At 37.2% G+C, this 24183-nt stretch overlaps 1 protein-coding gene across 2 annotated transcripts in view; it reads left to right on the forward strand.

The window, feature by feature from the left end:
- LOC125780336 (uncharacterized) overlaps window positions 1-24183 on the forward strand; it is a 194150-nt gene that overhangs the window by 161680 nt on the left and 8287 nt on the right. The window lies entirely within an intron of this gene.

The following is a 24183-nucleotide window of genomic DNA, read 5'->3' on the forward strand; positions in this document are numbered from 1 at the left end:
ATGCTCGAAAAAGTTGCCCAAAATTGGACTTTCCGAATGGACCACCTAAGACGCAGCCGCGGTCAACATTTAAATGAAATTATCTTCAAAAAGTAAATGTCATGAACCAATCTAACGTTTCAAATAAAGAACCGATGAGATTTTGCAAATTTTATGCGTTTTTTTTTTTAAAAAAGTTATCAAGCTCTTAAAAAATCACCCTTTACATAGTCCGACAAATATTAAATTAAAATATTACCTGGTGACCCAAAGTCGCAACACCCTGCAATCCATCCACCGCTGCTGCCCCAAAAGTTGTAATGGCTTGCTCCTCGAACTCAGTTATTCTATTAACGGAGGGCCTCCACCAGTCGCTTGCGCATGTGCCTTCAGTTTGCGCGCTCGCGATCGCAACTGATGTTTCCAATGCATTAAGGACTATGAAAACATATTTTTATAATGTGAAACATACACAAGCATTTATGAACTTACCTCCCTCCACTTGGCTGCCGACCGAGTTGGACCTCTTAAGGCATTTAAATTATCTGCTAGCTCCGACCAAAGTATTTGCAGCCCTTGACGGTTGGTCGGAGTTAGCTTCCGACGTTGCAACTCAGGATGCTGCTTGCAAAGCAATATATAATGTTGCAGCTGCTCCTTTCTGTTTTTGTATGCCTAGGAATATATGAAATTATTATATATATATATATTTAAAATTTGCAAAATTACTTACATATGCTGATTATCCATTTGTGTGTCCATTTTTGTTTGCATTTTTTTATTAAAACAGCTGTTTGACAGCAAAAAGTTTTTACCTCACGTGGTGACTTTTTTAAGCTTTTTTCTTATGAGGTTTGAGCAAGAATAGCTTCACAAAATATGCCTCACAAGAAATCTCTCAAATTTTTCCTCTCAACTCAGTTGAGATGTTTTTCAGAATAGGGCTGTAAAATCCAATCAGATTCTGTGACACCATTGATAATCAGAATTGGTTTGCAATTCTGACAGCTAAGCAATTCTGCCTTGGATTCCACAACATCCCTGAATATTAGAAAATCGTAATACCAAAAAAACGTTGGTTAATCTGTAGATGAATTGCAATGACTTGAATTCAGTCTAGTGAATCTGAATACCGTAATAGGGGTATTAATTCATTAAAGTTTAACTACAACTGCTTGTTGGCAGTTGAAAATTTTTGATACTCTAGTCATCCCGATGGGCACGGAGTTCGGAGTTCGAGTGCAGTCCAACATTTTATACTCGTGCAACTTGCAAGAATCAAAGCCAGTGAAATACTTTAAGATGTAAAACCAATCATGTAGAGTAAAGTCAGACGGATGTTCGAAAATCCTAATATTAGTTATATAGGGGCCAGGTGAAGTTTTCGCTCAAATTTATCTATTTTGGGCACAAAGATACAGTGTTATGAATAAAATACGCTCTCTTATTTTCATTGGGATAACTGACATATTGGCCGCTATATGTGGTACAAAGGCTCCCGGAAGTTCGAAAATCTTTAATATCTTTATATTAAGTATGTGGAGGCTAAGGGTAGCATTGCTCCGAGTCGACCCATTTTTCACACACTGACATACAGTTATAATTTCAGTTTTATATATTACACACTGACCGACATTTTCGATCAAAAGTCAACTATAGGTACCCGGGTCTAAGTATTCGGAACTTAGGGGCTTGAACAGTTTTTATTGGTTTTAAACAATTTTCGGTCATAAGGTGACACACGCTAAAGCCATTCGTGCAAAGTTTTATTCCGTTATATTAATTGCTTCTTGATTTGTGTGCTGAAAACTGAAAGAATCTAATGGGAGTTAAAATTTTGCTACATGGGAAGTAGGCGTGGTTGTGGTATGAATTTCACTATTTTCACAATGTGACATAATAATGTAAAAATAATGCTACGTACTAAATTAAGTCGAAATCGGTTGGTCGGGTCCTGAGATATGGGATTTCACCAACAGGTGGGCGGAGCTACCCCCATCGTCAAATTATCACACCGCCTCTCATAAGGCTCTTTCATACCATCTCCGCGGTAAAAGGCTGTCGTAAATTTGATGAAACATTTTATAATGTGATGTATAATACTACTAATTTTCAATGAAAATTATTGAAAACAACATTAAAAAATGCATTTATTAAGTACTTAAAGTTAATATCATAAAATAATTTAAATGGTTTATTCACTTGCACTCCTGCTTTCTGAGAGCACTCGTCAACAACGCGGTATAAGGGAACTGTGGGACGGCATTTCAAGCTTCTTACGTACAGCTGCACCCGAAACCATTGGTTTTCGAAAAATGCAAAAGAAAAGCTTGTACGACGGCGCTCCTCGTGTTACAATCGACCACAACAGGTGCGGGATGGGATAGATACCGAGAGTTGAAGAGGGAAGCGACACGCATTTGCAGACAGAAAAAAAAACCGAAATGCGCGAATATGAAGAGCTTGACAAGCTGGCCGACAAGGGTAATTCTTGAAAATTCTACGAAAAAATGCGGTGACTAACAGAAGGTTTCAAGACATACTCTTATAGAACTCCCAAGGGTGATTTAGTGATCGATGCCTAGAGCATACCAAAATTATGGAAGGAACACTTCTCCAGCCTGAGTGGCCAATCGATGACGATGGATCAGACGTTCCATTGCCGACCATGAAGAAGTTCGAATAGCATTTACCCGTCTGAAGAACAACAAAGCAGCGGGGACCGATGGATTGCCGGCTATTCAAACACTATTCCCAACGATTGGAATTTAAGTGTACCATGGGATTGGGCTCCCCAACATCGCGTATTGTGTGAAGGATTAAAGCCCACGGTCAACAATCTGATTAGACCTTATCTGTGTGGGTGATCAATCAACAACCGACCAGATATTTACCATGCCCCAAATTTTGGATAAGACCCGAAAAGGAAATCGACACACACCACCCCTTCGTCGATTTCAAAGCCGCTTTCGACAACACGAAAAGGTCTTTATGCCGCGATGGCTGAATTTGATATCCCCGCAAAACTAATACGGCTGTGTAAACTAACGTTGAGCAACACCAAAAGCACCCGTCAGGATCGGTAAGGACGTCTCCGAGCCGTTCGATACCAAACGAGGTTTCAGACAAAGTGACTCCTTATCGTGCGACTTCTTCAATCTGCTACTGGAGAGAATAATCCAAGCTGCAGAACTTAATAGAGCAGGTACCATCTTTTATAAAAGTGTACAGCTGCTGGCGTATTCCGATGATATCATCGGCCCCAACACCCACGCTGTTAGATCTGCTTCCTGCAGAATGGACAAGGAAGCAAAGAAAATGGATCTGGCAGTGAACGTATAAACACCACCAACAATATCAGCCTGGAAATCCAACGCAGGATAACTATTGCCAACAGGTGCTACTTCGGACTGAGTAGGCAATTGAAAAGTAAAGTCCTCTCTCGACGAACAAAAGCCAAACGCTATAAGTCGCTCATAATTCCCGTGTGCTATATGTTTTCGAGATAAAGGTTTTGCGAAATGTTTATGGTCCTTTGCGCGCTGCCCACGGTGAATATCGCATTCGATGGAACGATGAGCTGACACACGACGACATTGACAACGAATTCAAAGACAGCGGCTACGCTGGCTAGGTCATGTTGTCCGAATGCACGAAAACACTCCAGCTATGAAAATATTCGACGCAGTACCCGCCACACATTGGGGTAAAATGTGCCGATTTTGGAGATTAATTCAAAAATCAAAATTCAAGGTACAAGTAAATTTTTGGTATCAAACAAAAGTAGATAAAATTCTACATCACTAACTGAACAAATATTTGGCAAAAAATTTACAGTTTTCTTGTAATATTCTCTGAAATTTGCCAGTTTATTTCTTTTTGTATGCGCACAGTGATATACGTGATTTTTTTTCATTTTTCGAAGTTTTTTATTTTCTTTAACTGGACAAATCTTGAGAAAATTGTAATGGAGCCTTCTTGTTCAGGTAATTTAGTAAATACAAAAAGATTTCATTTGTGTTTTTACGTGTCTCTAAGTATTTTAATTTTTTTTTGCGAAAGCCTTAAAATATTGGGATTTCGACCTTATATGCAGACATATAGTTGTGAGTTAAGCGGGGTAAAGCAAATCGTGTTGCATTCCTGTAATCTATGGCTGTTGTAGTTTCTTTTTGTAAAAAAAAAAACAGTTGCGTCAATACTGCGCACTTTCTCAGTATATGCATTTCTTTATGCGAACTGCCTGGTCAAATATACACGAATTTCTCAAGGCAGAAGAAGAACAAATACAGCAACTGCAAAAAAAAGGTTTGTTATTGTCTTTGTTGTTCAGTGGATGCCTGTTTGCTTTGTTTACACCCTACGTTACGATAAGCGGCAGTTTAAATGCATAAGAACATATTCCGGAATAGTCTAAAATTCGCGTTTTACTTACATATGTATAATAATAAACATCATCACATAAATTTTTGAAATAAAATTTTGAAAACGAAGCAAAAAAAAGTAAATTTTTAAGAGATAGTGTGCCTTTGCCTTTGTTAGCTTATGCTGCACAAATGAGTTTTAGAGCTTCAGGGCAAGTGGAAGCGTCAAAGATAGTGAAAGAAGTTGCAAGTTCACCATCGAGAGCGGAAAAATTTCATAAAAGTATTGCCAAATCATCACTATCACAGCAAATTTCCAAAGAAGACGCTTAATTTGTTTTGGTGGAAGCAAAGTTATCTCGACAACAGTACAATGTTATAAGGCAATCTGCTCCAGATAGGTTTCCTTGCTATTCATATGTCCAATCAGCAAAAACGGATTGTTATCCTAGACGTGAGAGCATGCATTTTTTCGAGATTTCAGCACAAGTAAGCTTGCAAGCCCTTTTAGACCATACCACTGAGCGTATAAATTTAGCCCAAAATAACGTAATTAAAACATTGAACGATGAGGAAATGACGAATTTATGCTTGTACACTAAGTGGGGATTCGATAGAAGCTCTGGACACAGCTCATATAAGCAAGCGTACCATAATCTGGGTGCAAATGATTCATCAGTTTTCATCACCTGTATTGTTCCAATCAGGTTGATTTGTGGAAGCAAAATTATGTTGCAAAATCCGCTGATGGAAAAGTATGCAACGCATTAACCGAAACAACATCTACACAAAAATGTTATTTATGTGGAGCTAGCTCGAAAGATTTTAATAAAATTGATGAAATGGTGAAGAAAGTTGTAAAAACAGAAAATTTACAATTTGGGCTTTCAATACTTCATGGGTGGATTGGGTTGAATGTCTTCTCCACTTATCATATAAATTGTCTATAAAAAAGTGGCAAGCTCGAACAGAAAGTGAGAAACTATTAGTTTCGGAAAATAAAGCAAGGATTCAAAAAGGATTTAAAGATAAAATTGGTCTGATTGTTGACCAACCGAAACCTGGCTTTGGGAATTCTAACGATGGCAATACAGCTAGGCGTTTCTTTCAAAATCCCGAGATGTCAGCAGCAATTACTAAAGTTGACATAAATTTGATTAAAAAGATGCATACAATACTCGTAGTTGTTTCTAGTGGGCACGATATTTCGTTGAATGTTATCCTTGGTATAACATGCCTCCAACACTTCACAAATATTTTATCCATGGACCAGAGATAATATCGCACGCTATGTTGCCAATCGGACAATTATCAGAAGAAGCTCAGGAAGCTCGAAACAAAGATTTTAAGAATTTTAGAGAACATTTTTCTCGCAAATGCAGCAGAAAAAAAGCAAATGAAGACATATTTAACAGACTTTTAATCAGTTCTGACCCCGTTATATCAACCACAAGAAAATTACAAAAAAAAAAAGTGCAGGATTTACCCGAAGAAGCATTAGAGTTGATCGTGATAGAGAGTGGCAATAATAATGAAGTTGATAATGACGATGATGATGAAGGCGATGATAAAAATTCAAGCGAAGACGACAATGATCATGAATATGATTATAGTGATGAAGAAACAGTTTATATATTTTAAATAAAATTTGAAGCTTAAAAAAATTAAAAATTTAGAAAACCGATGTTCAGCTTATTTTTGTTTTTTAAGATATAAAAAAAAACAATAAAAGAACTCTAATTGCATTATTTTCTTATTTCTTTATGATTAATTAACTAAAAAAAATAACTTTTTCATAACTAGAAGACTTGTGGGAATTAATCTCCATTTTGAGCACCATTTATCCCACTGTGCGCCGGGGAAGCAGAGGAAGAAGAAGACCTCCACTCCGATGGAAAAACCATGTGGAGAAGGACTTGGCTTCGCTAGGAATCTGTAATTGGCGCTACGTAGCGAAAAGAAGAAACGACTGGCGCGCTGTTGTTAACTCGGCTGTCTAAATTTTTGAATATTTCACCTTTATCAATAAAGTACTTATATAGAAAGTCTCCTGCACTAAACACATTGACTATATGATACCTTTTACTATTCTATCAGTTTAATTTGTCTTTGACCAGCTACGTGGAGTCGAACTTCAGTGGGGCGATAATCTTACATCCTCATAAAATCAACTCTTGCCTATTATTTTTAGTCAAACGATGTTCCTATTACCGATATTTTCAGTAAAGGGGCACACCTAGTGTGCAACGTAAAAAAAAGACATTTTTTGGGATAAAAAAAAAAACAAAACTAGTTAAAAAATCGTTTTAAAATTTTCCGGGTACATGTTTTAATAGTACACAAAAAATTTTTGAAAGAAAATATTAAATTTTTTTTTTTTTGTTGCAATATCTTTTTATTTATTGAATCTGCTTTTTGTTTTGACAGCCTAACAATAAGTAATAAAATCTTAAACCTATTTAAAACTATACACGCTCAAGCAAATGATTGAGCTGTTTTGGTGATACATTGCTCCTCAGTACGCGGGCATATCTCTTCTTTTAAGGTGTGTTTGATTGCAGGAATGTACCAAAGCATTAGCCAAAGGGTTTGGGTGATCACGGAGTTTACATATATATTTAATTCTGCTGTCTTCTACTTTTTTCCTTACCATAGAAATACCAAGGTCTTTATGGATATTCTCATTACGCATGTACCATGGTGAACACGTGATTGATCTAAGCATTTTTGATTGGAACCTTTGTATTATGTCTATATTAGTTGCACAGGTCGTACCCCACAGTTGAATGCCATACATCCAAATCGGCTTTATGACCGCATTATATAAAAGCACTTTGTTGTCTAGGCTAAGTTTTGGGTTTTTATTTAATAGCCAATTTAAATTTGCAGCTCTTATCTTCATGCAAGTTATTTTACTAGATATATGTTTTTTCCACGTAAGTCTTCTATCTAGGTGAATACCAAGATAGGTTACTTCATTCGCTTGGGGTACTAAAATATTGTTAATTTTTATTGCCGGACACATTTTTGGTCTAAGCGAAAATGTAACATGCTTACACTTTTGTTCATTTACCTTTATACGCCAGTTAGCTAGCCATTCATCGACAAACTTTAAGTGCTCGGCTAATATTCTTGATGCTATTATGTGGCATTTGTTACGGCTCACTATAGCTGTGTCATCCGCAAAAGTAGAAGTTAATACATTGTTAGCTGTTGGAAGATCTGCTGTATATATGATGTATAGTGTTGGGCCTAGAACACTGCCCTGGGGTACACCAGCCCTTATCTGTCTTTCATCAGATATGAAATCTCCCACTTTTACTATAAATTTTCTATTTTTTAAATACGATTCCAATGTTTTATATAATTTTGAAGGTAGAATATTTTTAATCTTGTATAAAAGGCCCTCATGCCATACCTTATCAAACGCCTGAGCCACGTCTAGAAATATAGCTGAACAGTACTCTCTGTGCTCAAATGCTCTTCTTATTTCGTTAGTAATTCTATTTACTTGCTCAATCGTGCTATGTTTTCACGAAACCCAAATTGGAGCGTTGGTATTATATTATTTTCGTGGAGGAAAGGAGTCATCTTTGATAGTAACAATTTTTCAAATATCTTAGAAAGACAGGGTAGAAGACTGATTGGTCTGTATGAAGACGGCTGTGTTAAGTCTTTCCCAGGTTTGTCTATCAAGATGATCTGCGACTTTTTCCACGAATTTGGATAGTGTCCGAGATTAAGAATTGCATTAAAGAGCAAAGAGAGCACCCTTACGGCAATATTTGGTAACTCAATTAGCATTTTTGGGGTAATATTATCATGCCCAGGTGATTTTTTGGGGTTAAGCTCTTTTATTATTCTAGTAACTTCAGAAGTAGAAGTCCTAATAGACACATGCGACTCTTTTTCGGTATTGGGCAAGGTTGGCAACTCAAAGTTGTTCTTTGGGCAATTGGGTTGAAATACCTTTTCTAGGTGATTTGCAAAGCAATTTGCCTTATCCTCATCACTACGTGCCCAATTACCATTCAACTGTCTTAGAGGCATGTTGGAATCTACTGGTGGCTTGAAAGACTTTTGTGCTTTCCAAAGAGAGTTTTGCTTGCGAGAATTCGGACACAGTTTCTTTATATAATTTTCAGTGTTGTGTTCCTCTTCGCATTTAAGCGCTTTTTTTAACTTTCGTACAGCAGATTTCAGTTGAAGCAGAGTTGAAGGGGATCGATTTAACTGCCATTCCCGCCTAGCTCGCCTTTTCTCATTTACAAGTTTCTCTATTTCATTATTGGTGATCTTTCTAAAACCAACTGGTTTGTTATTTCTTTTTGGTGTTGCCAATACAGCTGCATTAGTTATTACGTCATTAATTTTTCTTATATTTTCATCAATGTCTCTTCCTGTATTTATTTTGCAATCAATATTGATGTGGGTGCTGATATACTTTCTATATTTCAACCAGTTAGTTTTATGTGATGTTAGAGAAACTTTCGGCTCAAATATCATGGGCTGTTCGTATAACTTTATTAGTACAGGAGAATGATCAGATGATAAGTCTGTACATGTATCAGCTGTCATAAGCGTTCTATCTATATTTTTGACTACAGCAAAATCTATTAAGTCTGGTATTTTTCTTCTATCACTGGGCCAGTATGTCGGCTTACCAGGAGATATTATATCCAGCTTATTATGCTTATTCATAATAGTGTAGTACAACTGTCGTCCTTTCGGATTAATAAGACGCGAGCCCCAGTACGTGTGTTTTGCGTTATAATCTCCACCTGCTAGAAATTTTTGACCTAGTGTTCCAAAAAAGTCTTTAAATTCGATTTCTGTAATTTTAAAACGAGGTGGACAGTATATAGCAGTAAAGTTTAAGTCACAACCCCGATTTTTGATGATTTCTGGATGATTTGTGACATAGACTCTAAATCCAGGAATATTGAAATTATTTTTATTTGTTAAATGAGTTTCTGATATAAGCATTACATCAATATTCTTTTCAGACAGAAATCTGATAATCTCTAATTTATGTTGGTTAACACCGTTGGCATTCCGTATACAGATATTTAGTAAGCTCATTTTTTACTTAATAAATTTTGCAGCATTTGATTTTGTGATTTTATTAAATCTTGGATCATGTTTTGCATGGTAGACATAAATTGTGTCATACACTGTGTAAGATTTATAATCATAGTTTCAATACCTCCATTTGGAGGATTTTGCGGCAGTTGCATTTGCACAGTGTTGCCTTTCACTACATTTGCATAGCTTCCTTGCATATTATTATTCATAGAAGTAATAGGATTTGAACTTTTCTCTGAGGCTGCTATAATTTCATTACGGGGTGTTGTAACATTTGGTTACGACGTGCTTGAATGCCCTGTGACAACTTTGATTTCAAATCTTTATATACAGGGCAACCCCTGTAGTTAGCAGTGTGATTTCCTCCACAATTGCTGCATTTTTTATTTAATTCTTCTTTCTTAAGGGTGCATTTCGAAGTGGGATGTAAATCACCACATACCACACAAACACTGCGTAGAGTGCAATATGATTTAGTATGCCCATATTCTTGGCAGTAAGTACATTGTACCGGACCGTTTCTTTTATGTGGTTCTTCCACAGTTACTCTGCGATGCAGCAAATATTTCAGATTGTATATAGGATGGGTCTCATTTTTTTTTAGTTGATTCGAATTCGGCAACAATTCAATTTTAAACATTGGCTGTGGTACTTTGTTTCTATTAAATATATTTACAACTGTTTTAATTTCAAAACCACATTCCTCCAATGCTTCTTTCACTTCACTAGAGTCCACGGCGGACTCTATACCCTTGATTACAACAACTAGGCCCTTAGAGCTCTTCAGTTGATACGAATAATAATTTTTGTTTTTATTCGACAAAAATTTAACGATTTCCATGAAACTTTTTTCAGTGTAGGACTGAATTTTTGTTTCGTCTATATTGCCTTTTTTCAAAGGCACTATATGAAAATTGTTAGTGCCAACAATTTCACCCTTCGCATCGTCGTCTGAACCATTGCTTAGTATGGCAAATCTGTTGCCATTTAAAACTTCCGTTTTATTTTTATTTGGTGTGCTGCCTTGAAATTTTTTAGGATTGACCGCTGATTTAGAAGGACTTAATTTCCTCTTTATATTGACGTAGCGGTCAATGCCTGTTTGTACAGACGGGCCTTTTTTTGTTGGTACACTCTCACCTTGCCTTGTGATTTTCTTCGTTGCCTGCTCGTTTGTTGGTACCTGCAGGCTGGTTGGTGTCAGGGCATTTGTTATTGCCCGATTGTTGTTTTCGGCTGCTACTGCTGACTGCGTTCTTTGCTTCGATTCCTTTTCAGCTGATCGCCGCGATGACTCATCATCGCCGTTACACTTTTTATTTCCAGTAGTTGTGGTTGTTGTTGGGTCGACAAAGCTGAAGTAGGCATTTAAGGAATGCCTACGGCCTTGCTGATGAGGCTGCGAAGCACTCATTATTGTTTGTTTGATTTTTTTTTGTTTTTTTGTTTTCACTTGTTGATTCGTGCACTAATTGTTTATGTTTATTATTATTAATTTGTGTGCACTGTTTTAAATGTTTGTTTACAATTTATAAATTGTTTTTTTTTTTTTGTTTTACTTTTTGATTGGTTTTATGATTAATTTTTTTTTTGTAAAGATTGAATTCACGGAGCGAGTTAAATAACACGTCCGTACTCTTTGAACACTCTCTACGAGAGTTTTTGAAATGACAAGCGACCTCGGGCGGCGCCAAAAAAAAGGTCCTGAACTGCTGCCATGATTACAGCCTCCTTTGTTGATGAAACCTAAAAAAAAAATTCTCGTTAAACTAAAACATATTGTCTGTACGATGACTGTACGGGCTAATAAAAAAATCTAAAATTTAAAATATGGCGGCGTTTTAAAAAAAATATTTTGGGTAAAAAATTTTGGTCGTTTTTAGCCTGCCAAAATTCGATTTTTCGATCAGATCAAAAATCGATAGGTCATTGTACGAAGAACTATATATAGAACATGTAAAAAAAAATCGATAGTGATCGGATCATTTGTTTTTGAGTAATCACTGCAGCAAATTCGAAGAATGCTGTTTCGAGAAAAACGCGTTTAAAGTTCCAATGCAACTATCTAGCTGCCGAGCGGCTACTCTTTTAAATGGCTGTAACTCAAAAACTGTTTCAGATATCGATTTGAAATTTTAGTATGTTATTTTTAAAGGTATAACCTATCGAAATGTAAAAAAAAGTTAATTTTTTGAATATTTCACACTAGTTGTGCCCCTTAAAGGATTTTTGTTTTGTTTTTTTTTTTTTTTTTTATGGAAAAGTAAATAATGAAAGTTTTACATTTCATTGAAATTGCTACTAGTGATAAAAAACAAACAATAATTTTCTCAATTTATGATGTAAAACAATAAAAGCTGTAATAACAAATATAATGATATTTGTTATTATCTTAGATTCTTAATAGATCATGAAACGTTGTTCTTTTCAGTCTGCGACTGCTATTTCTAGTCTCTCCTAGTTGACTTCGCCAATAATTTTTAAATAAAGATCACGATGCAGATCCGAATTGCGTATGTACCACCGGGCATTTACCATTTTTCGCAGAACTTTGTTTTGGAATCTTTGCACCGATTCGATGTATAACGGGGCAGTGCATCCCCATAGTTGAATTCCTTATGTCCAAATAGGTTTCAAAGTTTTATTCTAGACTAAGATTTTATTTTATTTTTAATTCTGAAACTTTTTTTTATATGCTCCTTCCAATTCAAGTTTGTATCCAATTTCATACCAAGATATTTCACGGATTACTTAATTTCCAATATGTAAGGGGATGTACGTAACACTTTTGTTAGTGAAGTTTATATGGATAGACGTCAACTCGTTTAAAGTAATGTACAATTTGAGTTAGTGAAGATTGCATTCTGTGCGACGACTCAACTTCATTTTTGCCGGTCGTAATGATACAGGTATCATCTGCAAATGAGGCGATTGCTCAGTTTGGCGGCGTAGGCATGTCGCTAGTAAACAAAATGTAGAAAAGTACTCCCAGGACACTTCCTTGGGATACACCTCTTTTTATCGGCTGTAACGTAGTATATGATTGCCTCTGCTTGATTCTGAAGTGGCGAATGCTCAAGTAAGAGTCAACTAGATCGGTTAGATACAGTGGAAAGTGAAGTCTTAATTTATGAAGTAAACTGTAGTGCCATACTCTATCGAACGCCTGGGATACGTCAAGAAAAACAACTGTGAAAAATTTTCCATCGCATCTTCGATTATGCTCGTTATTCGATGAACCTGATCGATTGTGGAAGGTTGAGATCTAAATTTAAATTGATGAATTGGTATAAGGCCCTTTTCTTCAATTATGTTCTGAAACTTTCTTATGATTACAGCTTCAAAAAGTTTGGACAAAATAGGCAACAATGAGATTGGACGATATGACGAGTCATCATGTACGTTTTTGCACCATAATGATTTCAGATACTTTCCATGACAGTGGGACGTATCTGAGATTTAAGCTAGCGTTTATTATCGTCGTTAGCTTTGCTATTGCTTTTAGCGTTAGATTTTTTAGTACTTCAGCAGTCACCAAGTCGAAACCGGGAGCTTATTTTGGTTTAAATCTACTTTTAATAATATTTTCTACTTCTTTATTTGTTGCTGGTTGGATTTCACCTACATATTGCGATACTTACAGCAGTAGAGTACCATAGAATGTAAAAAAACTAAACGTTTTAATTGGTTTCTCTGAGAAACCTTCCGCTTTTTCTTCGTCGTTTCTAGCCCAGTATCCGTTTGGCTTTCTGAGGGGTGCATTCGACAATATAGGTTTCCTAACATTTTTTACAGCTTCCCAAAGGCAATAATTCGTATATTTTTTTGGCGTTAATTTCTTAATATAATTAGAAATATTTTGATTTGTAAATAACTTTATTTTGGTGCTACGAATCTTGGTTAAATTGTTTAGTTCTGTTTTATACAGAGGAAATCGCGTGATTCGCCATTTTTTACGTAATTTTCTCCTTTTATTTATGAGTTCTAAATATCGGAAGGATAATTAGTATATAAGTTTTTTTGTTTAGGACCAGGAGTACTTTTCCAAGCCGAATCTTGATTAGTTTTCGTAAATGTATGAACTTCATCTTCTAACATATCTTGAGTAGTTATATTTAGAGAGATAAGGTGGTATGTCGATTTCTTGTAGATGGCCATTTAGGACTAGATATACTGGTGAGTGGTCCGAATTTAAGTCCAAATCATTCATGGTAATGAATTTCTTAGATATTTGTCGAGTGATGAAATAGTCGATCAGATCAGGTAGTTTTCTTGAGTCGGAAGGCCAGTAAGTCGGCTTGCCAGTAGACATAAAGTCGCATCCAGTAGCCATAGCAACTTTAAATAGCTCTCTCCTCTTCGGTGTCGTAACTCTTGCGCCCCACTGGGGGTGTTTTGGGTTAAAGTCACCACCCATAATGAATTTTCCATGGTGTTTTAGTATAAGTTCCGTGCAAAAGTCCGTTTCGATATTGTGTCTAGGTGGGCTATATATCGCGGTAATACTAGATTCTACCGATATGGTCGTGGTTTGGAATTCTGGGACACTTATATTAATTTCTTCGTAGTTGGGAATATTCTTCTTCTTTATTGGCGTAGACAACGCTTACGTGATTATAGCCGAGTTAACAACAGCGCGCCAGTCGTTTCTTATTACGCTACGTGGCGCCAATTGGATATTCCAAGCGAAGCCAGGTCCTTCTCTACCTGGTCTTTCCAACGGAGTGGAGGTCGTATAGCCCAAGGGCTACCGCGGGAAAATTTGGTGGTGTGTTTGCAGACACGAATTGGCCATCCAAGCAGGTAGTTTAATATTAGTATATTGTTATAGCTTTATGTTAAATTAGTTAATGTATGTAGCATATGGTTATGTATGCCAATAATGTGTACACATATCAAATCGGGTGTAAAGGAATTTGCAAATTTGGAAGAATGTGCTTATATGTAAGTATGTTTTAATTATATATGTATGTATTTGGTTTTCTCTTTGTTGTGTATTTTCCACTTTTTCTTAGGTTTTGAGCGATCCTGTTTGTTTCTTTTTTTTTACGCCCAAGGGGTATCGCAGGAAATATTGCAAGTATAAAATAGTTGACTTATTAAATTTTTTTTTGAAATTTTATAACCGTGTGTTTAAAGGCTTAAGCTAAGCAAATCGGCAGGTACTGTACTTTTTGTAATTGTTGTTTTTTTTTGTACATATACATATATCGAACTGTTAACAGTTAACAGTGTCCCGAAATACCGTCGAAACTGTAAACTCAACATACATACATATATACATATGTGCATACAAATTAAATTTATATATTCTTCTTCTTAATTGACGTAGACACCGCTTACGCGATTATAGCCGAGTTAACAACAGCGCGCCAGTCGTTTCTTCTTTTCGCTACAGGGTACAGCGTCGATTACTTTCAGAGCTGGAATGTTTTCGTCCATTCGGACAACATGACCTAGCCAACGTAGCAGCTGTTTTTTATCGCATACAGCTCATCGTTCCATCGACCCATCTGCTTTGCTTCCTTCGTTATCCAGTCTGTACGCCAGCAGATGTACACTCTTATAGAAGATGGTACTTTCTCTATTTAGTTCTGCAGCTCGAATTATTTTCTCCAGCAGCAGGTTAAAGAAGTCGCACGATAGGGAGTCGCCCTGTCTGAAACCTCGTTTGGTATTGAACGGCTCGGAGAGGTCCTTCACGATCCTGACGGAGCTTTTGATGTTGCTAAACGTCAGTTTACACAGCCGTATTAGTTTTGCGGGGATACCAAATTCAGACATCGCGGCATAAAGGCAGCTCCTTTTCGAGCTGTCGAAATCAGCTTTAAAATTGACGAAGAGGTGTTGTGTGTCGCTTCTCCTTTCACGAGTATTTTCCAAAATTTGGCGCATTAACTGGAGGAGGACACTTATCCCACGTCCCTTTTTGTGGATTGGGCAGAGCACACTTAATTTCCAATCGTTGGACATGCTTTCCTCTGACCATATTTTACAAAAAAGCTGAAGCATGCTCCTTATCAGTTCTTCGCCGCCGAGTTTGAATAGCTCGGCCGGCAATCCATCGGCCCGCCTGCTTTGTTGTTCTTCAGAAGGGTATTGCTATTCAAACTTCTTCATGGTCGGCAATGGAACGTCTGCTCCATCGTCATCGATTGGGGAATCGAGTTCGCCTTCTCCTGGCGTTGTGCGTTCACTGCCATTCAGCTGGATACCTTCTTTGTCCGCCCTGGCATTAAAGTGGCCAAGCGTGATTTTGATATCGTGGCGGGGACAGCTTTCATAAGTGCGCTCCAATGTCCTTCTCTTCCGTCGGGGCATGGGCGCAGATCAGCAACATGTTGAATAACCTCGCTTTGATGCGGGTTGGGGGGCTAGGCGTCCATACACCGGAGTGAATGAAAGTACTCGGCGACGGAGTCTCTCTCCCACCACGAATCCAACACCAAACAAATTAAATTAATATATTTTGTATATATTAAATTATATGTTGAACGGACTCACTTTATTTTCTGCCAATGGCTTTGGGTCATTCTACCTATACCCCTTTTCGTTTCTTTTCCTCTATTTATGTATATTTCCAGCGCTGTCCCTGTTGATTTGATGTCTTCCTCCTTTGTTGTTAGTGGTAGTTAGGTCTTCTGTGAGGTTTACGTATATGTTTTTGTGTTTGCCAAATTATTTGAGTTTATACCGCACCCATTTTTGATTTTAGTTTTTATGTTTGTTAAACTTTGTTATATGTATACTTTGTATAATGTAATTATGCCGCGCCCGTTTTTGATTTTAGTAGTTAGTTTGTTTGTTGCTTTGTGTTTTAGTTTATTTCGAGTTTTTGATTTTAGTATAATAAGTTTTTCTTTTGTTCCCTCACTGTTTCTAAAATTTTTGTTTCTTTTCTGTATCTCTTCACTCCACGTCCCTTTCTTCCTTTTTTTGTATATGTAACTTTTTGTGTGAACTTTCCCTGTTTTTTTTTGTTTTTGTTTCTTTTTCCACTGTACCTTTGTACTTTTAAATTGTTCACTTAAATTTTTCGTTTTTTTTGTACTAGGTGCCTTTCAAAAAGACTGTGTATATTTTTTTTTTTGGTTTTCCGCGAAACCCACTGCGGGTCAATGCTGGCGAAATCAGGGATTCACGTCACTCGGCGGTTTGTTAAAAATGACAGTGCGCTCGAACGTCTTACTTGACGGATGAAACGATAAGAAGGAGGATCCCGTTCGGCTCTATGCCTTTTGATAGTTTTGGTGGTGAATGCGTGGGTTGATCCGTTGGTGATGGTTTGGTGGGTTGAATGAGGTTGTGTAGTATGAGCGATGTTGTGTGTTGTGTTGGGTGGTGTGTGTTGCTTATTGTACAGGTGATGTGATGAAGTTGCTGTGATGTATGTTTTATTTTTTTTTGTCCAAAGGGGAAATTTTCTAAATATACTGTCAGGAGACTGCTAGCATGCACGATTCATATTGTTCGCCAGAGTACACCTCTTTCGGGACCACGCCCAGACAGTAATAAATAATAAATAACTATGCTGGACTTGCGAAACAGTATGCCTACGTACTAAACCCTTAATTCCGGCTGTAGCTTGTATTCGGATCTGCGGGACCGCCGTTAAGCACTACTTCGCAGGACCAAGCTGGGCGATAACTGTCTCTTCATGACCTGCCTCTAGAGTTATTCATGTGGCCTTATCAATCTCCCATTTTAGCCCACACAATCTGTGATCGCAGCATGTGACTCACTATGTTGTCGGGCGTCATCCTTTCATTTCTTAACTTTTTTATGGTGTCTGTCTCCACTGCATATCTCGAGCAGGAGAAAAAGATGTGCTCTGTGTTTTCTGCAGCATTTCCGCAGAAGGAACATTGTGTTTTGTCATCGTGTCCAAATTTGTGCAGGTATTCCCTGAAACAGCCATGGCCCGATGAGAACTGCGTTAAGTAGAAATCTGTCTCCCAATCTTGTCTGTTAATCCAGGCCGGTACATTCTGAATTAGTCTATATGTCCATCTTGCTTTATCTGCCGCATCCCATTGCTTTTGCCACTCAACGAGACTTGTCTTCCTCTCCTGTTTGCGCTCGTAGGACGTTAGGTGTCTATTCATGGCTTTTGTTTTACAGTAAACTCTACTTAACTCAGAGGCCATTATATCCGGTGGCATAAGAGCAGACCTAGCGCATAACCTGGACACAGCCTTTGTCATATTGACACAGGTTTTTTGACGAAAAGCTGTTCCCCACATCGGAGCTGTGTACATAAGCATTGATTGGCTAAATTTAGCCAGCAGAGATCTCCTACTTTGACTTGGGTCACCAATGTTTGCCATGATTCTAGACAGAACCGCAGTCACTGTAGCCGCCTTACCACAGGCCTTTTCAATGTGCGCCTTGAAATTAAGCCTCGTATCGATTAAACCGCGTTTGCGTTGCAACGTTATATCCATCAATATTCAAGGTGACCAAGGGCGATATTGACAATGGGAATAGGAACAAATGTAAATTAAAATTTTTGAAAATTTCACTACATTTACTATTAAAATACTTTTATAGAAAGTCGCTTGCACTAAACACCTAGACTATAAAACCTTTTATATTCTATCAGTTTAATTTGGCTTTGGCCGGCTACGTGGAGCCGAACTTCAGTGGAGCGATAAATTATTAAAACACTTAGTTGGGTTTTAATGATGTTTTATTTCTCTTGTTTGCACAAGAGCAGCCGTTTGTATCGGTCGAGTTATTACAACTGATTTGCTAACTAAAATATTGCGACGACTACGCCTAAATACCTGACTCTTTCTTTTACCTGTCAGTTGCTGCACATGTTTTGCCGTGTGACTTGCAAAATGCAATTCGGCAATTTACCTCTTGCTATTGGCTTTTCCGATGCAGCGATGTTGTTGTTTTCACGCGCTACCTGGTCAACGCTTCGTCATCAGTATCGGTGGGAGAGTTGTTGTTATGCTATTTCCACACTCAAACCTGCCGACGCACCGTTAGCAATATCGGTGGGAATGGAGTGTTGACCGGATACGTGTTTACCGGTGTTAACTTATATTCTTACATTCTCATAAATCAACTCTAGCTTATTCTTTTTGGTCAATCAATGTTCCTACTACCGTTATTTTCAGTTAAAGGATTGCTATTTTGTATTTGTACACAGCCTGCCTTATTCCGGTTGTCGTTTTAAAACAAAATAAGAATGGCTATTTGGCATTCTTGTTGGTGTAATCGACTTTTATCGCAAAAAACTTCGCATTTCCCATTTTGAAACGAATATAGTAACGACAAAGTTGGTTCCTGTCGCGGTATTAATTGAGAGCGAGATAAAAACGAACGTGATTTGAAATGAATATGAAAATTTACATGAAGCTGGAAACTTTATTATCAGAATTGGAAAAAAAGCTGTCAGTTGACAGCTGGCAGATGTGAAACATCGAAATTATTTTATACAAGTAATAGGTTAAAAAGTACAGATTATGACAGGAACTAAATATGGTACACAATGAAAGAATACAATATTATGAATTTTTTCCAGAAAATGATGACAGATAGTTTATTCAATAAACATTTATTTTCTTTATATAAGTTAAGGTAACTGGCGTTGCCAACATCGCTGTTGCTGGTCCTAACATGAGTGTTTGCGTTCCACCTCCTATTGAGTTGCTTTCAAACTCACACTAAAATGCTTTAATAATGCTCATATTATTATAACATGTTAAGAGCGCGCCTAGCAATAACAACAGGCGCTTAGTGACAACAACATAATAAATATATGTATGTACCTCGGCAAACCACGCTTAATGATAGCGCTTGGCTTGGGTGTTTGAATGCAGGGCAACAACGCATAACACTCACTTAACAACAAGTTATTGCACCGCCAAAACTACCGTACGCCAAAGTAGCAACAAATCTCGCTTACTTTAGCATACGCTTGGTAACAACATACATAGGTATTAGATGGGACACGCGTTTTGAAAGCGCTTGGCTTGGACGGCTGCATGCAGAGCAACAACAGAAGCGCCAAAGCACCAGGCACACGAAAGCTACCACACACCTCGCCTACCTTAGCATATGCTTAGCAACAACTAGTAGAGGACCGCAGGGGAAGCTACTGCTCTGCTCATGGCACTAACCAACGCTGACAGAGGTTTAGTAAAGCGACATCGATGGACAATAGATTATTAAGCAATAAAGAATAAAGCGAGTAACATCGCCTTGAAAGGAAAAAAAGGCATTTTTACTAATTGGCGCCCAACCCGAAGGACTTCAGAAAAATCTTCAAACAAGGACCATAATCTCCAAGGACAAAGAAGAAACCCATTCATCCTGAGGAAAAATACAAATCCAGATATTACTTATTGGAATAAAAATTAAATATATCATTGTAAGTATTAATTTAAGATCTCAAAAAGTGTTTATTTAGTGTCTTAATAAAGTGAAGATTAATGTCTTTGTGAAATTATTTTTCTGTAGACTAGAAAACAGTGCTTTAAATTTAATCATTAATTATTTGAAAATATTATCTCGAGAACTTTCATTTGTGAAATTATGAATCTAATTTAATTTGTTTTATAAAAATTCAATAAATAACTGAACTCGAAAGTTTCTTTAGCGATTCTTGTTCCCCTTTTTGTTAAACGTCTTCATTTGGACTTTGGTTTTAAAATTCGATGTCACCTTCGCCAGTTTGCTCTTTCAGTAAAATAAAAAAATAATAAAAAAAAATTCAATTTAACGTGATTACTATTTTCCAAATCAGCTTGTACTTTAGAATCACTTTCCCTTTTCTTCATGCTTCGAACGGAATATTTCGGTAAAAGCCTAAATTTATAAAAATAGTGAAGATATAATCATGAGCGTTACTAGGAAACAAGTGCTCGAAATAGTCAGCTTGACTACCGAATTTGCCGTGCAACTTAGCCAAATAACCTTGGCGTTAAATCGATTAGCTCCGCCTACTGTTTAGTCTTATGTTCCAGTTTCCATTAACCCTTCAATTCAAGATAATAGTGCTAGCTTGGACCTTATTAAGTCACTTCCTGAATTTAAAGGCGATTCTTCAGCATATCCAGCGTCGCGCACGGCTGCGCAATTTGCTATGAATTACTATAAGGAAGGGACGGAAAAGTATTATATTGCTATGGGAATTTTTCGTAATAAAATAACAGAATCGGCCAATTCTACCCTTTCCTCTTTCAATACTGTCCTTAACTTTAATGCAATCATTGCAAGATTAGATCAATCGTATTCCGATAAAAGACCATTATATGTTTTCGAGAACGAGTTAAGTGTGTTAAGACAAGGCAATTCTTCAATTCCAGATTATTACGACAAAGTTGATAAACAATTAACTCTGATAATAAATAAACAAATAATGACCCACAGTGGTAATAATGAAATTACTGCAGCTCTTAACGAAAGGTCAAGAGAAAACGCTTTGCGGGTTTTTATATCTGGGCTTCGTCGCCCAATGTGCGATATATTATTTTCCGCGAGACCAGTCGATTTGCCATCCGCACTCGCAGTAGCTCAAGAGCTCGAAGTTAATCATAGGCGTAACGACTTTGCTCAAGCTTTCGCTGTAGGTAGTTCTATGAAAGCATTGCCGCATTTCCAGTCTGTTCAAAGACACACTCAATTAAATATACGAAATGCTCAAAGTTCCGATAGCAGGCCAATACCAATGGAAATAGACCGTAATACGTTTTATCATCATAGGCGCCACTTGCCTCAAAATGCATTTAGTCCTCATCACCGACAAAATAAAAGTAGTCTACAAACACAACAATTAGCACGAAATATGCAGTCGCATCAGCCCCTTCCTATTCAATCTGTGGTGCCTAAGCGGTTTCGCGATCAATCTTTCTCAAATCAAACCCCCCTAAATAAAATGCAGAAAGTCAATTTTATGCCCGAAACAGAAAATCCGAATGATGTAGAATTCGAAAGGTATACCGTTTATAACTAAAACTTCCACAAGCGGTCAGGAGCTACGGATTTTAATCGATACCGGCACTTCTAAAAACTATATAAAAAATTTTTCATTTCTACATGGCATTAAGGACATTGATAGACCTTTCAAACTGAAATCCATAAATGGTCCGAATTGGATAAATAAAAAATGTCTGATGAATGTTCTTAATCATACCTCTACGTTTTACTTACTTCCTAATTTAAATACGTTTGATGGTATCATTGGATACGATTTTCTTAAAGAAATCGAGGCAAATATCCATACAGAAAAAGGGTTCTTATTTTACCGTAATGGAAAAGAAAAACTGAAACATCTTTCATGTAGTCAAAGCAACATTATAACAATAGAAGACGACTCTGCCCCTCCCCACATGAGATCTCAATTTTCTGATATAATTAGTAGGCATATGAATGCGTTTGCCGATCCAAACGTAGCATTACCATTTAACACTAACGTGAAGGCTAGAATTCGTACTCAAACAAATGACCCAATTTATAGCAAAAGCTATCCATATCCAATTTCCGTTGCGCCCTTCATTAACAGCGAAATTAAGAAACTTCTCAACGATGGTATAATAAGAGAATCAAGTTCTCCATATAATTCACCGGTCCATGTTGTGTCTAAAAAAGGTTTAGACGAAAGTGGAAACCCGAAGTTACGTTTAGTAATTGATTATAGAAAACTTAACGAAAAGACAATTTCACATCGTTACCCAATACCGGACACAACTGTAATTTTATCTAATTTAGGAAACTCTAAGTATTTCACCACGTTAGATTTAAAATCTGGCTTCCATCAGATTGTAATGAGTGAAGAGGATAGAAAGAAGACCGCTTTTAGCATTAACAACGGAAAATACGAATTTTGTAGGCTTCCTTTCGGTTTAAAAATTGCTCCAAGCATTTTCCAAAGAGCAATAGATGATATTCTACGCGAAGACATCGGAAAATGTTGTCACGTTTACATAGATGACATCATTATTTATTCACCGGATGAAAAATCACATTTGGAGAGCATAGAAAAGGTTTTGAGCAAATTAGAAAAATCAGGAATGAGAGTTTCAACAGAAAAATCTAAGTTTTTCAAAACCGAAGTTGACTTTTTAGGCTTTGTAGTCTCAGAAAAGGGTATTAAAACCAGTCCAGATAAAGTAAATGATATTCTGAATTATAAACCTCCCACAACACTGAGAGCGCTGCGATCATTTCTAGGTTTATCTGGTTATTATCGTCGTTTTATGAAAAATTACGCGGACATGGTAAAGCCATTGCCCAAACACCTTAGTGGTGAAAACGGTAATGTAGGAGCAAAAAAATCTAAAAATATTGAAATTATACTTTATCCTCAAACATTAGACGCTTTTGAAAAAGTAAAGCGAGTTTTGGCCTCTGAAGATGTTCTTCTTTACTATCCTAACTACAATCGTCCCTTTGATGTTACCACTGACGCCTCATCAAACGCTTTAGGTGCGGTTCTATCACAAAATGGTCTACCCATTACGATGATTTTAAGAACCCTTTCTGGCACCGAACAAAATTATGCCACGAACGAACGTGAACTTCTCGCTATCGTATGGGCTTTAAAAACGTTGCGGCATTATCTCTATGGAATCAAAAACATTAATATTTTTACCGACCACCAGCCCCTTATTTTCTCCATATCAGAAAAGAACCCGAATAGTAAAATGAAGAGATGGCGTGCATTCGTAGAAGAATTTTCGCCAAATTTCCACTATAAGCCTGGTAAAGAGAATAAGGTAGCTGTTCAAAATTGAACATGTTCGTTGCTGCCAAAGCACGGACAACAATATTATTTTTAAATCTTTTATATATTTCAATGTTAAATAACATAAGAAATAATCTAGCTATTGTAATCATACAGTCCACTACTAATAGATATCTATGTTCAAATATATTGAACATATGTACGTAAATAAACAGATAAAATAACGGGTGATTTTTTTGAGGTTAGGATTTTCATGCATTAGTATTTGACAGATCACGTGGGATTTCAGACATGGTGTCAAAGAGAAAGATGCTCAGTATGCTTTGACATTTCATCATGAATAGACTTACTAACGAGCAACGCTTGCAAATCATTGAATTTTGGGCCCTAGAAAAGTTGGCAGAAAATCCGCTTTTTTATCGACAAATTTTGTTCAGCGATGAGGCTCATTTCTGGTTGAATGGCTACGTAAATAAGCAAAATTGCCGCATTTGGGGTGAAGAGCAACCAGAAGCCGTTCAAGAACTGCCCATGCATCCCGAAAAATGCACTGTTTGGTGTGGTTTGTACGCTGGTGGAATCATTGGACCGTATTTTTTCAAAGATGCTGTTGGACGCAACGTTACGGTGAATGGCGATCGCTATCGTTCGATGCTAACAAACTTTTTGTTGCCAAAAATGGAAGAACTGAACTTGGTTGACATGTGGTTTCAACAAGATGGCGCTACATGCCACACAGCTCGCGATTCTATGGCCATTTTGAGGGAAAACTTCGGACAACAATTCATCTCAAGAAATGGACCCGTAAGTTGGCCACCAAGATCATGCGATTTAACGCCTTTAGACTATTTTTTGTGGGGCTACGTCAAGTCTAAAGTCTACAGAAATAAGCCAGCAACTATTCCAGCTTTGGAAGACAACATTTCCGAAGAAATTCGGGCTATTCCGGCCGAAATGCTCGAAAAAGTTGCCCAAAATTGGACTTTCCGAATGGACCACCTAAGACGCAGCCGCGGTCAACATTTAAATGAAATTATCTTCAAAAAGTAAATGTCA

The sequence above is a fragment of the Bactrocera dorsalis genome, chromosome 1 (genome assembly GCF_023373825.1).
Source record: "Bactrocera dorsalis isolate Fly_Bdor chromosome 1, ASM2337382v1, whole genome shotgun sequence".
NCBI lineage: Eukaryota > Metazoa > Arthropoda > Insecta > Diptera > Tephritidae > Bactrocera > Bactrocera dorsalis.